Source organism: Aulonocara sp. 'chitande type north' Nkhata Bay, linkage group LG11, assembly GCF_057382095.1.
Source record: "Aulonocara sp. 'chitande type north' Nkhata Bay isolate Kocher_YH1m ecotype deep benthic linkage group LG11, A_spYH_male_GT1.1, whole genome shotgun sequence".
NCBI lineage: Eukaryota > Metazoa > Chordata > Actinopteri > Cichliformes > Cichlidae > Aulonocara > Aulonocara sp. 'chitande type north' Nkhata Bay.
Genome location: NC_141354.1, coordinates 33744895 through 33761214, shown reverse-complemented (window position 1 = coordinate 33761214; position 16320 = coordinate 33744895).

Here is a 16320-nt window from a genome sequence, read left to right as displayed (position 1 = left end):
CCTCTGAAGGCAGCAGAGGCAGCGCAGCAGAGGAAAGGCACCTTAGGTGAGTGAGTGTCAAACTCTTCTACTGTTTATCTTACAAATTAAGGCTATTAGCAGGTTAGCCCAGGCTATATATTTGCTCAGGGTCTTGAGCAGGTATTAATACACACGTGTTTCCAATCCTATTGCTGGTCTCGCTGCACCGATGGCCTGTGGTGTGGGTGTTTTCAGTCGGTCCGAGTCTTTGGCCCTTGTGAGCTTTATGAGGCAAAATGTTCTAGTGTGTGAATAAGTGCGAGAGTGTTGGTGTGTAAAATAGGGATACACTCATAGTTAAAGCCGACATCTTTTATTGTTAAAAAAGAAGGATCAAAGAGTCTTATTGCCCTCATAAAAGCAATTAAATATTTCAGACATTTATATATATTTAATTAGCTTTTCTTTTTTTAAATTAAATGTAATCCCTGACACTGGTTACATATTGTGCCTTTAAGAGCACCGAACCCTAAAAGTAAACGTCATTAGTTTGTATTCAGTGAAGATTTTCAGTGTTGCATGATGGTTTAAATGCATTTTCAAATGTGTTTCAACTCTGAAATTAAAAAAAAAACCCCAACTCTTATTTGGAAATAAAAATGGCCCCATTTGATGATATTCTGAATACTGGCACAAACCGTGGTGCTGTAAATCCACCGCTACCTGTGTTGGCCTCCAAAAGCACATGTTTGTCTGACTTTTAATGTGATGACATGTGACATGACGTTTTAAGGTGAGTGTGTGTGTGTGTAAAGCATAAAAAGTTCAAAAGAAGAGGCTACCAAGAGGCTGTGTTTGCAATGATCTTAAAGCGGGGCTCGGGACAGCATGTTTTCTCTACAGTAGACAGAAACTGAAGGTAAAAGACCTGCTGCTCAACCTGTGGCTGTCAGTCAGTCCCACAGGCAGGACAGATTACAGCAACCACAGCTCAGTGCCACCGTCACCAAAACAAACATGCAACTACCACTTTACTCCTTTTCTTACACTAATTTAAGGAGTGTGTGATGGTGTTTAAAGTTAACATCGTCATTTGCTGCTAAATTACCAAACTTTGTCTAATTGCTGAAATGTTACCAGCCAGCAACAGTGAAAGTTCTGGCTTTAGCCAAAAGATAAAACAGTGAAAAAGTATATCTGCATTTCTTTAACATGTTATTAAAACTTCTAAGGGTTCTTTTTTTCTTCTTTTTCTTTTCTTGTAGGCAAAATACAAAACAGAGCAAAAATTAGAAGAAAAGAATAGAAGGAAGTTGTGTAGTTGGATTTAAAAGCCCCTGAGAGCCTGGAAGAGAAAAATCTCAACTGGAAATGCAAATAGGCCAATACAGAGGTACACGGATAAGCACACAAGCAATGATATGATCAAAAGCAAACAGAGCTAACAACAAAAATCCAACAGAGCCATAAAAGAAATAATGTGTTGAAAGTTTGTTATACGCATTAAAGAAATGAAAAAATGAGAGAAGGGTAACTGTATGTTTTCATATTTCCTTTATTCAGCATGTAAATTAGCCTTATATGGCACCTGGAAGTGAACAAAGATGTTTATATATTTGTTAATATGTAACAAATATGTCGTTATGGGGCTCACGTGTTCAAACACGAATTAGAAAAACACAGACGTAATAATGTAAAATATCTTTTTTAGGAAAAGTTATAATTGCTGCCTGTATGTCCACATGCAGCAACTTTAGAGTGTGTTACAAAACACTATATATTTATATACTGCATTTAAAAAGAAATCTGCTGGCACACCAGCTTACCAGACTTTATGATAAAACTAAATCCTTTCAGTTATTCTTGCTGCCACTTGCTGCACTCAAATCCCCAAATTTAACGGGCCCGGATGTGTAATATGCTTCACTACAGAAAAGCTTTGATGCCAGCTCTCTCGGCTTCGGAGTCTAATATGAGCATTTAAAAAGGCCCAGTGTATGCGTAATCAGTACTAAAGATTTTCCTCTTGTTTTAGTCTCCGGCTAATATGGAAACACTTCAGAGTGTATAACACTCAGTGAGCCTCTAAAGCGTGCAGCCAAGTACAGACGTGATAACTGAAGTGTCTTTGTAAATAAGTAGAAACCTGCAGAAGTTAGAACACTGATTTCTCCTGACCCAAGATGGAGTGAGTACAGTGATTTTTTTTTAAATAAATTGTATTATTATCTCTTTTAAAACAATTGCAAGCATTAAATGTGTTAGAAGACAAGCAATTTTCATGATTGTAATCAATAGAAAATCACTTTAAAATTAGTAGCAGCAAGTAGTTTTTACTCATTTTTGTCCGGCTCCTTAACTTGAACATATTTTTAGGACTCAGATTCTTAATAAGGAGACAATACTTAAATGTGCTACAGCTTCGTTGACAAATACCATATCACACTGAGCTGATTTTGTGAGTAATAACAGAACAGGGACAGTGGCTGTGTCGGGATGAATGTATGCGGGTGGTGTGGAAGCTGTCGTCGCTGCTCATTTCCTTTCAAGCTTCAGCCGCAGATTTACAGCAGTTGTCAGGAATATTGTCCGTATGCAGGATCGCGGGATGTCAGTGATATATGATGAAGAGAGACAGTAAAAGTTGTCTCCGTTTACAGCTCAATTGCATAAAGGGAACGGCAGCCCTCTCGGGGAGTGACAGTGAGACAGCATAAAGAAAAACCTGTGACGGCTTTAAAATCATTTTGTCATTTTCATCTGACTAACTCTGGCTTGAGATGGGCAAAGTACATTTGTGCTTTTACTCGCATGAGATTCGACACATTTCTGTTTACATGATGGGGAAAGAATGTTTTGTTTAAACTCTGAGAAGGAAGGTTTTTCTGCTTAAAATGCACTTGTTAAACATAAACCTTTTTACTTTCAAAGTATTTTTTTTAATATTACTGCTGCCGGGAACATTCGCACACTCCACTTTTTCCTGTTACTTTTGTTTTGTTTGAAAAAATGATTTGGCTCCTTTGACAAAAATGTACAAAATTAATCTGATAGATTCAAAACACAAGCTAAAAACAGGCTCATTTTCTCCCCCCGAAAAGGTGTTATTTCAAACATAACACAGCGCTGATGATAATGCCTCTGCCAAAAATGTGTCTCTAGAGTCTGTTATGCTCCTCTAATGGTGTCATCTAACTCACTTGCTGCTCTTAGGTGGCCATTTTCTGTGTCTGTAATGGCCGTGGACAGCCGGGGTGAGATCATCATCTATAATGGGGGGGTTGGTTGGAAATGCCTGGTGTGATGGTTCCCCTTTGCCTCCAGCTTGAAGGAATTGGAGCCTGAGTAGACGTGTGTGATGCTGTGCAGGGCCCCCGCACCCAGTCAGACCACACCTCAAACAGCCCGGGGTCGCCACACTAAAACCTCCATTTAGATCTGGACCCAGTACAACCGCCAAAACCAAAAGCGGCACCGGCTTCAGCCAGCCGCAGTGCTAAGCTCGTTTCCTCCCAGACTAAATTTGTAAACGCCCTCCTTCATTTCACCCCCTTCACACTCCTCACCATCTCCAAACGAGTGGGAATGGTTGCCAGGCGGGGAACAACTCCAGACTTCTCAATTTGTGAACCGGCCCATTAGTGATTTTTTATTTGTTCGATTTGATCGCCTGCCCACCTACCGCCCAACCAAAACCACCCTGCACACTACACTTCCTGCTCCACACTATAGCACATAATGCTGCAGGCCTGGTCCAGTCGCTGTGGAAGAGCTCTGGTCGTATTGCATCACTCCAGCATCCCTCTGATGGTCCAGCTTCAACATGCTGTTTCAATAAGGCAAATCATTCAGAAGAGTGAAGTCAACCTTTTATGATTTAACGGCTTCCTTCTCCCTTTGGGTTCTTGGGGGTTTCTGGACGATTCCCAGAGAATTTGTTCCGTCGACTTACCATACGGGGGACCGACTTGTTTTCTGACTAATGCAAGTCAACGTGTTAGGGCTGGTAAATCTCATTAACACCTAATCCAGTGCCATCGGTCTGATTTCTGCTCAGCATCATCATTATTTTCATAGTGGATCAATGATAGTTTCATTTACAACACTGTCTCTTAGAAGCTACGTTCATACAGGACTGATTTGCAACAGCTTTAGAAAAAAACTATTACATAACGCAGAAATGTTGTTCAATGAGTTGCAAAAATGTTGGTGTTGAACTTGTTTATGGGTGATGGATTTCATTTGCTTTCTTTCAAAATACCCTCCAGTGAAACATCCTTCACTACTCAGCTTTTGTACTTTTGTGCTCAGGCACTGGCACCTCTTGGATATAATTAGAAGGATAGTGTGGTTTAACAGGGAAAAATGTCCACAGCAACTTCAGCCAAAAAGATGATCTTTTCCTAACTTTAGTCTAATCTTTATTACCAAATCAGAAATGGATGGGTATGTATGCATTGGTAATGTCATCCAGTGAATCAACTCCCAGGTTGGTTATACTTGTACTTTAACCTGGTGCTCTAAAAGCAGGCTTAGATCACATTTTGAAGCTAATGATAATAAAGTGTAAAGTACGGCAACATTGCATTTGAATTTGAACCAATTTTTTTTCACTTCCAGTTGTGTAAGTAAGGTCAACATCAATTTTCATTTTGTCTTTATTTCAGCTGTTAAAGCATTTTTTTTGTTCTGTCCCGAGTAAACCTCTTGTGTAGGGTGTGTGGGTGTGGCTGTGATTGGCTGATGTCTTACCCTCCTGTTAGCTTTGTTGCACCTGTTAAGGTGGGACAAATAACACCAATATCATCATTAATACACTTTCTTCACATTATTTTTCTTTCTTCACATTTCAGTCTGACCAGATGTCTAATCAATCAAAATAACTGGAAACAGCTGTTTGAGTTTGAAGAGGAATTAGCTGCATTTTATTTTATACAGCCTGACAGTGCCCCACGTTCTTGTTTTGGTGGATATTTATCAATGAAAATAGCACAACGTTAGGAACAGAGAAATTACAACAAGAAAGTAAAAAAAGTGAGACTTATTTCATTAATATATTTGTACATTGTGATTAAAATATGTCTCTTTGAAAATCCTTTCATCTTTAGCATGTATCTTTGTAACATATGTCTGACATATTGTTCCTTGCATGAGTTGTTCTTTTTATCTTTCTTTGTCTTTTTTGTCGAATAATTAGATTTTGGTAAGTTTGTTTGTTGCAAAGGTACTACGTAATGGATGTCTGTGGGATTAAATGCCATTTTGCCATGTTTTTACAGCCGCACACTCTACTGGTGGTCTGAATAGTAAGAGCTCCGCATGTCTTTGCATTGTGATCAAAGCAAATTTGTTGGTTTAAGCTTTTGATCATGAGCATCTGCAACACTTTCAAGTGGTTTTAGTCTAGAAATAGAAAAATGCATGTAGAATAGCAAGATAGACTGCAACCATAGCATCAGTCTTAAAATCCAAACTGAATACGTTGCTAACATAGTTCAGTCACTTCTTGTGCTGTGATTATCAGCCGTATTATATTCACTTACACGTACGTGTCTTGTAGTTGTATTATCGGTGTGTTTGACTTTATATCCAGTGTGTAGACCACACTGTGTCTGATCCATCCTTACTACCAAATCTCTCCACACTGTGACCTGAGGACCTATAGGTCCTGCAGCCTTCCTGTCCATAAGGTCACAGGAAGTGCAGCAGGAGAACAGTGACCTCCACTGGTGGGTTATGAAAGTGATCTGCATACATATGAGTGTGATTTTCATGTTGAAACATGGCAATACAAAGATAAATGAATGTGTTTTTTCAACAACAAGACAACCAGCACTGTCTTAGTTTCCTGTGTTTGTGTAAACATGTGTTGCTTATACTGAGCTTTTCAATGTGAACCCAGTAGCAGTAAGCACTCACACTCCATGGGTGGCTGGCTTTTTTTCTCTCTCTGTAGCCTTTCCCCTTTTCTGCACTTTCAGGTGGCGTCTGGGCTGGTTCTACCTTGTGGTCTAACTGAGGGCAGAAAATATTATTTGGTGCAACTCTGGCCAAAACTAATCTATTTTTCCTCGTTGGGAGAAGAACGTTCCAGTTAAGTGAACAGTCACCTGAGATTTTTCCAACTACAGAGTCTCCCTCAGTTGATTTGAATTCAGTAAAATAAAGCCTTTAAAACCGAGCACTGTGATCTAAGCCCTGCTTCAGAGTCCTTTGAAAAACTCGCTTGTTTGTTTGATTTTGACAGAACAATCTAACCAAACGGACTCTGCAGCCACACATATGATATCTAATCAATGCATGTTGCTTGGCCAATATGATCAAGCCCTTTTTGGTAGCACCAAGTTACCCATGAACACCTTGGTTAGTGGTGTAGCATGGTTCAGTCAGTTCATGCAAACTTACCTCAGGCTCCCATAACAGAACCAACTACATCACTCTGATCCAGAGACTCCCGAGACTCGGGCAACTGGTGGGATTTTTTTTGTCTTTCTGTTCCTTTCCTGATGACAGACTAAAATATCTTACATGGTGGGTGTCACTCCTGAACCTACGGCATTTAGTTCATTTTAATCAAACTCTGGTTCATTTGTGCAGTAATCGCACTCGCACTGATTCCTAAGAATTGTTTATTTCTGCCAATGATTCATCATGAACTACAGTAAGGTTGATGCTCCCGTCACAAAACTCGCATCACCTCAAAAACGTTTTTCTTTTCCACTGAAGCAGATGTTGTTTTCAAACTCCATTGCATTATATTTCACACCTCAAACTTTCTGTAAACAATTAAACAAATTAAAGTAAACTGCAATAATTTACAGGTTGCAATAAAATAAACTGCTACCTCTTTTAAATAACAGGAAATAAAAACATTGTTATGGTGTAATATTTTACGTGTAGTTTTTTTTTTCTTTACTGTGTAATAATATTCCACATTACTATCAATTTTTTCAAAAAATGTCTCTCTGTGCAAAATAGGTTTAAAAACATAAACAACTGTGGGATACTGTTTGTCCGTGATTTGGACAGCCCAGCCCAGCCCCCCACTTTGGGAACCAATGGCTTAATTTAACAGTTCATTGTGGAGGTGGAGGCCTCTGACTCTGGTGTGGTTAGGCCCACACGGTAAGTTACATTCCTGCTCTTTCCTTTCACAACATCGGACTTCTGCTGAGCAAAGCAAAAATATTGGGACCTGCAAGCTGTCAGCTGTGGAGCGGAGGCATTGGTCAAATGTTGAAATCGTTCCTATCTGCAATCCGCCAGACAACTAAACTCCAGACAGGCAAGGTGGTCTCTGTTTTTTGGTCACTTCAGGTTTAACCTTACCTACTCCCCTGGTTCTTGCAGAATTAGACCTGATGCCCTCTTATGAAAGTTTTGTCCAGAGGCTAAACTTTTGGAACCTAAAGCAATCCTACCACCATTCCCACTGTCGCCAAAGTGCTTGCTCTGAGGGGGTCATCTGATTGTTGGGGTCTTCTGTTTTCTCTGTGTTCATTTAGTGTTTTTACCTTAAAATAAAAAAATGCCTTGAGGCAACTGCTGTTTATAAAAATAAACTTGGACAAATCTTCTAAGTCGGCTCATCTTTTGGTCTAAATAAACTTTCAACCTCCACTAAAACGAGTAACTTCCTAGTTCAACATGTTTACCAGTTACATAGACATTAGAGGACTTCAGTTAATTTCTTAGGTGTGGAGAGTCTTTCCTTTAGCCTTTAGAGCTATTCTGAGTTTGACCTCTGGGTTTCATCCTACAAATAATGGCGAGGACCTGGACGCTGCTTTATAATGTGTTTTTTTCCTAAATCCTTCTGTTTGGAGTTCACAGTTACCCTGGATCAAGTGCGCCAAACATACTACTACTACTTTGCCACCAGACCCTTTGAGACCTCCCTGGGCTACTGGAAAATACTCACCTGCAATCCTGAGCTGGCATGTTATGTTTTCACTTACCTGAAACTCAACAGCCTCCATACCCTCCACTGCTTCCTGTATTTCCTGAAAAAACTCCCTATTCTGCCTGTTCTGGGAAAAGAAAGAAAGAAAAAAGCTCAAGTACTCAAATCAAAATCGCTGCTAAAAAAAACCCTCAGTACTACTCTGGCCATAATTAATCCATTTCTCATCTCTGCTGTCTGGAAGAAGACCATTTCTGTTCTGTTAAAAGAGGCTCACCTGAGATCCCCCCCCCCCCCCTCCCCCTGATCTGAATTACAATAAAAGAAACCTTTTTGAAAGTCTGTGGTCTGGCTCATGCTTCAGAGTCCTTTGCAAAAGTTACCTGTATTGGTAGTGACACACATGGATCCAAATAGACATTAAAGAATATCAACTTGGACCATTCTTTTATGTTTATATAGAAAGGGGCTCTAATTTTAAGCTAGGTCTTGATATTTACACTTAACTCATTTCTAATCCAAATTAATAGACAGAAAATGCGGCATCGGCTAGTGAGCTCTGGTATTTTTTGTTGTGCACTATGCACGCTTCTCTAGAGAGAACAATATTTCGATTTCTGGCCCTGAGGAGTGGTGGAAAATATTCAGATCATTTACTTAAGTAAAAACACACCACCACTCATCTCAGATTCAACCTTGATAGCAACAAAATTAAAGTTCCTACAGGCACAATAGCCCCTGATAGTATTACAGTTCATTATTTTATCATTTAGACTGTTATTTTTCATGTACAGTTAACTGAATAAGATATTTCAACACAATAACACAGCAATATATGACCCACAATTGAGATTCTTATTCCCCTAGAATTAAATGGAATTTTATTACTTTTGTCAAATTCTGATATAATTATATTTACCTACAGATAGTTATCAGTAGCTACACTAGAATAAAGGGGTAACAATTCAAGTTTTTACAGGAAAGAATAAATAATTGTACTGCATTTCATTTTAAGAAGTCATTAACCAGGTGTTTTACAGGAAAGAAGAAACAAATTACCCCAAAGTTATTATCAGAGTGCAATCGGATAGTCAAAAATCATGCATTCCAAAATAATGCATAATTACAGAGGAAGAGTAGGAAGCTAAATCGATCCATAAGACAAAAACGACCTTATCTACAATGTGACGGGGAAATATTGTCGATTTTTACACTGAAACATATGGAAGTTATGACTTAAGTTACTTACATTACTTTTTTTTTTCTTTCCTATAAAACATCTGACATTTCTCATGCTATAAAGTTATTGACAGTCTCATTTGTGTCTGCAAAATCTGAATTGTTACCACTTTATTTGAGTATATCTACCAGTATTAAGTATAGGTATTTGTATGTAAATATATTTTAATATATTAGTCATGGACCGTACTTTAAACTACTACTGAAATGTGCAATTATCCATGAAAATGACTAAGCTGGCTGACGTTTCTTTTGTCTTTCGTTTATGTTTTCAGTTTTTTTGAATTGCTTTCCTTGTTTTTCTTTACACTGAATGGCCCAGCACATAATTTCATTGTATTTTGGGTATAACGATCATTAAAGCGTCTGGACTTCTTTAAGTTGCTTGAAGACGTTTCACCTCTCATCCAGGAAGCTTCTTCAGTTCTGATCCTGAATGGAACTGTTGAAATATTCTTGTCTGTATCCTACGTTCATTATTTATATAGATACCTGCCACTGTAGGCAACATGTCCAGTGTCTGTTGAAGACACTGAAGTTTAGATAGACTGAAACATTATAATTACTACATATTTTAGCATGTGAGAGCTTGTCGTCTCTGTCACAATAATATCAGTGAAATTAAAATGTGATCATAAGCCTAATCTTAAACCCATATTTTAAAAGTAAACGTTGGCTTATTCCACTATATATTTGATGTATTGGATTAGATCTTTTATAATACAATATTTATGTGAAGGTTGCCAATCACTAAAAGTGCAAATTGTTAGATGATTGTGAAGAGATATAAAACGTTCCTCCTCTGGCATCTCCTCTCCGTGTTCTGACTGAGCTGAAATTCCTCACTCTGCTCAGTTTACATCACAGATTGTTTTCTGCTGAAGGCATGTTTAAAAATTCAACACCGTTTGCTTGACATTTATCTGCCTGCAAATAAATAGCGTGTCTCCCCAGCAGCTCTTGAGTCAAGGGTTATTGCTGCTCGGTGTCAGTCTGATTTAACTCTTGCCCAATAGAAACCCCGTGACCTCTGCATATTTTGCACTCAGAGGGGTCACTGGCTGAGCCTCCCGGGAGCCGTTCTGCTCTCGGTCTCCTCTCACGCTGGGAAGTGGAGTTCCCAAGCATTTCCCCTGACTGTGGTCCAGAACAATCCCAAGTCGTCGCCCAATCAAGAGACTGGAGAAACAGCCTTTTAGCTTTGTGGACATGACGCATGGCCAGGACAATAGGAGGATACAGAGGCATGCTGTAAGGGTGCAAATACCAGCAGGGTTAAATAGGTTGTCATACAGCGTAGCATCGATTTCCTGAATTTTATGTGGTGACACTTTAAGCCAGCTGAGGTCCTCTTCATGTTTTGCCCTATTAAAAATGATGACCCATAAAAGAAACCCTGATAATATATAAAATGTGTTGCCCGTGGATCGTTTCCATGGGGAGTCACGCTATAAACTGACCAGAGCTGAGCCTTTCTGTTGCCTGCGTGTCGTGACATCTGTTGAAATCATAGCCCTGTATTCAACAGGACCCTGTCCTCGTCCTGTTTGCAGTTGCTGTGGAAACAGGGTAGTGTGCAGGAGGTAGTGCAGGGTTTGGTCCAAGCTCGCTGGGACTGAAGAGGAGGCGGCGGTTTGGACGGGATGGACTGCATTCAGTTCCAGGGCTTTCCAGAACCTCCCAGGGGCTTCATTAAAACAAAAGGAGGAGGCGGAGGAGGAGGAGGGACTTCCTGTTGGAATGCAAGAGACCAACCATGACCGCATAGGAACTGCAATGTTTAATGTGCACTGAAGGACTACACTCAACAGTAATATGGTATATATCTCTAAAGATAATGATACCTACTCTGAGCACAAACCTGCTGTAATACAGAAGTATAACAACTTTGACCTCTAGTGAGGAATAGTAAGGATTACATAATTATCAATTACACCTATTTCATCTAAATTTAAAGTCATACATAAACTAAATGCTGTGTTGGATATATATGTTGGCTCATAATCGTCTGTCTTTCTCCTTTTAAAGTAATCTCCTGGCACCTCATGCAGACTCATACGTCACCTTTTTTCACCTTTGAAGGCAGGGCTGATTAATAAACTTTTTGTCGTACAATATTTGCAAATTATTTAGCAGTTATTTTATTGTATGCTCACACACTGTTCACATGCTTTTTTTGTTGATTTAAAGCTGCTTCATCATAGCCGCTCTTAAAACTTAAAAAGGACCATTCTTTATTTGTTGTGTCACAAACCACAATCAGCTAATCGTTTCTTTACAATCTCTGTGAGTCTTTGGAAGAATTCAGTCATCAGCTTGAAGATAGTACACTGAACAGCAAATATTTATTTCAGTGTAGTTGTTATAGCAGTAACATGATACTAATTATCCTCTATAACGTTTGTCATTTTATAAACAAGAGTCATCGTTTGTCTAATGAAATGCTGTTAACATTGCATGGCCTTTGTTTACACTTTGTTTGCTTGAGAGATAAAAAGTCTGCCTCAGTGGCATCTGAGCCTAATAAATTCTGGTATTTTGCAGACAGGGAGCCAGGTCCAAAAATGAAACCAGCCATTGGAACACAATCCTGTTTGGGCCCAAGTCTTGGAAAGAGTTTTGTAGAATTCAAGTGAAATGTGACAGTACACTAAGTTTTCCACTAAGCCCTTGGCAACACTTTCTAATCCTGGGGCATTAAATTCTGCCATCCTGTTAGATGCTCCTGGTGTTGTAGGGAAACTAAGAAGATGTTAAGTAGTGCTCTGCCAAATGTAGACACTCATTGATACTGGGTCTATTTACATTAAGCCTTGATTTTACTCTGTTGTGGACTCGGACACAGACAGCTGGATGGCTGAGTAGTGATTCCTGTTATACTTCTTTGAAGTCCATTGTCTGGTGCAGCCTGCACGGTTGTTAGAGGGGTGGATGTGGGCTAAGATAAATGTTGGTGAGTTAAGCGACCATGATTTGTGTTTTGCACTTCATTTCACTGCTTTTTGCTTTTGTCATCACTTGCAGTTTATGTTTAGGTATCACAAAATACTTGGTTAGTTTGATTGGTTGAGTTAAAGTGTGGCCCTTCACAACATTAAACCTACAGGATGAAAAATAATCAGTACCCATCAAATTTAAATGGGATGCCTAGGGATCCTTTAAAGTACAAGCGTCCATAAGTGACAAGCAGAGAGTGAGTTACCTACCTCACTACAGCTCGCTTTTTGTTCACTACAGTGTGAGAATGAATGAGAACAGGCAGGGTGCGGTCACCTTGTTCCAGCGATTTCCTATAATTTATGTTCCAGTGCATTTGGTATCACAACATAGGGCTGCACAGAGGGGAACACACACATTTTAACAGTTTCTCTTTCTGCTTTTTTTCCACCTTCCACTGTGAGCTGGTTCAACTTAGACAGGTGCAACAGCCTGTAGCTGCAAGCCTTCACCAACCATAATTACCCGTTATACACTTTACATGCATTCTGAGGGTGTTCATGCTTTGTTGTCCTGCAGTATTGACCATGTCAGCTTGATAGCTTGATGAGTAGCTTGAGGGGGACAAAAAGGGATTTCATGTTGCTGTTTTCCAAAACAAAATGAGCCAGAAAGTGAGAGGCAGAAACATCAATACAGAGCATTATTTCATGATTCACTGGTGATGATAACTACATATACTCCCTGCAGATATTTTGTAGGACATTTGAGACAGAAAATGTTGCGTGCTTGTGCAAAATGTGATTACACAAAGCTTAAAATGACTCCATACTAAGCTAGAAAATGGTGAAAAGGAGAGGAGAGACAGAAAGGGAGAGAAGAAGAGAACAACACCTGGGGTTTGACAGTTGCGTTACTGCAGTTCATCATCCGGCAGGAAACAATGGGGATGTTGTCGGTCTGAAGCAACAGACTCACTCAGGAACCAGAGTGGGAAGCCTGCCACTTTGGATCCCAGATAGTTTTCCATAAAATTGATTTACGTCTCTATTTTTAAAGCTGCAATGTCAAGAAAGTGTAACAAGAAAAATAAAACGGTTCACAAGTCACACTGAAATTAAAAGCAGTACCATACCATACCATACCAACTTTATTTCTAAAGCACTTTAACATAAAACCAGAGTTTCACAAAGTGCTGTACATGTTAATAGCATACGTAAAGAAAATTAAAATGAGATACAATAAAATAAATAGATACAATAAATTGAAACATGTTAAAACAAATTGAGTCAACCCCTCTAATCAATGCCAAAGGCTTCAGCGAATAAATATGTTTTAAGAAGACTTTTAAATTCAGAGAGAGAAGAGGCCTGCCTAACATGCAAGGGCAGATCATTCCACAACTTTGGAGCAGCTACAGCAAAAGCACGATCACCTTTAAGCAGTGGGTGTAAAATGCCTCGGCCACCGTGACCTGACAATGTTCCTGCAAACCACTGCAAAACCATCAAGGCCTAAAAAAAAAAAATCCCATCACTGTGACAGAATTGGACATTTGGATAAAGACTGGTCTTGAACAAAAACTCACTGTTACTGTAATTTTGGATGTTCTGTGAAATGAATAAATAAACTCTGAATAAATAAACTCTTTAGTTTAAAATTCATTATGTGTGTTTGCTGCATGCTTCACAGCTATTTGCCAAGTATACAAACAGCTGCATACAATGAATTCCCTTTGAGGTAACTGTTTATTTTTACTTGTCCATCACCAGATAACTTTCTCAGCAATTTGTCCAAAATTCCGCTACATTCTACAAAGACCAAATTATTACAGTGCAAACACAGAGAGGAGGTACAGATTACATGTTGGTGTACACGACACATGCAAGATAGACTTGACTAATACTGTGAGGATAATGTGCTAATACACCATAAGACACCATGTGGATGAAAAAGCGTGCTAAATGCAATGTGAAAACAAATGTTCACCTGACTTTGCATGTGAAGTGAAGTACACTCTCACTGTTTCCATGGAAATTAAGAAGAGACATAGCAGCTGGTTGCTGATGCACATGCATCTTCATTAATTGATCATGAGCATGTGTGTGACTGGCTCTATAAAAGCAGAAGGTTTGGCATTTTGCTGGTCTGGAGCATTCAGGTGTATGGCTTTTTGCTTCTCGTCAATCTGGGAAAGGTTTAAATTTCCAAGAATTTGAAGTCTAGAAGGGAAAAAAGATTATTCACGAGTGGAAAACATTCAAGACAGTTGCCAGTCTTCCCAAGAGTGGATGTCCCTGATACTTCACCCCAAGGTCAGACTGTGCAATCCTCAGAGAAACTGCAAAAAACCCAGAGCTACAGCTCAGATTCTACAGGCCTCACTTGGCATGCTAAATGTTAAAGTTCATGACATAAAGCCCTTTTCTCTCTAAGAAGAACATAGCAATACATCTTAGATTTGCAAAGTGACATCTGAGCAAACCAAAAGACTTCTGGAACAATGTCCTTTGGGCACACAACACCAAACTGGAGATATCTGGACATAAAGCACAGCGTCACATCTGGTGAAAGCTATCAGTATATTAGCTGATAGGCTGCCTATCAACACAAACACCTCATATGATGATGATGGTGATGACGACTGGGGCACATTGCAGTCACTGAGTCAATCATGAACGTATTCTAGAGTCTAATCTGAGATGATATGTTTGACAGCCAAAGATTTATAAGTGAATAATGAGCATTAATACAGCAGCAAACAGAACAGCTGAAAAAGAAAAGAGTCAAGTCAGTGCAGTTTGACTCGACCGTTGTGTGAATGCCTGCAAAACTCAGTTAAGTGAGAGGCTGTCATGCAGAAAACCATAGTTGAAGTTAGTCCTCCCTTTTTTCAAATGTTGCTCTGACCCAACTTAATTATCACAGACATTTTGACTTGAAATGGACGGATGGGGAACTACAACCCTTTACTAAAAACATAATATCATAATCAGTTTGCTATCCAATCTTGAGTGTGGGCAACACAGAGACAGGTTACCTACCCCACAAAAAATGGGCACTCTACATCAGCTGATGGCTCAAATGATCTGCATCCAGTTAATGGACACTATTTAAGGCACCTACCAGCCGTTTCTGCTCATTTGCAGGCCGCTTTGCACCGCTACCCCAGCTCCTCATGTTTATGCTGTGTCCGACTTAACAGATGTCATCACTGTCGTCACCGAGGCCCGCTATGTTGCCGTAGATTGAAACAATCTTCTTTTGACTATCAAACTTTAAGGGCTTGGTTGGCGCGGACGGCTGGCATACAAAACGCACAACTCCAACACCCGAGAGCTAGGTTCGCCTCACTTGTGTGGTTAGATTCATGCAACAAAGTCACTATAAATTTTCTAGTTTATGTCTCCATTCCTATTGATTACTTACCCTGTCATTTACAGATATATGTTATCGTGGAAAATGGCCAAAAAGAAGTCCAACAATACAACAACAAAGAAACACAAAAAGTCAGATAGTTAGACAAACGTCAAAGTTAACCAAACATATCTGAAAGCAAAAAACAAAGGCGGACAGTTAAATTATTACCCAAACTATCCAATGTAAACATCCATCCTAGTTTACAGACCAACTTCCTGCTTCACGATCATGTATTATAATAAGGAATGACCGTACTGACAAGTGCAGTTGCTTTTGTTCTGTCTCCAAATGTGGTTAAAATGTGGTTTAGATATTCTAGCTAAACTTGGATTCATTACAACATACCTGATTGTCTGTTTGTGTTTCTTTTCCTGCTAAACCATGTTTCCAAAACTATGAAAACACAACATACGACCCAGTTTATAATGAACCAAAAACTATTATTATAGACAGTCTATTAGGAAAATTGCTAAAATTTTCACCCCTGAACCAGAGTGTGAAAGTTAAATGAACATTAGAAATATCACAAAGTGCAGCTGTTTGTGTGATCACAGGCTCCATTTTCTCTCCTAATGAAGTGTGTTACACAACCATGCCATGTTTATCTTCCACCTGATTGATCCTTTATAAAGCGCTGATTACATCCGACTAATTAGGGAGCGCTGAGTGGGAGGCAGATCGCACACATTCACACTCAAACTTGCAGGAACACACACAAAGTTTAAAGACAAAAGCACAAGTGCATGTGCAAACGCACACCGGCGCGCAGATTTATGAATTAACAAATAATGAAAAGTGCACAAGCGCTCACTCACACGTTGCATGGATATATTTGCACTGATTCCCTGCCTCAATCTCAC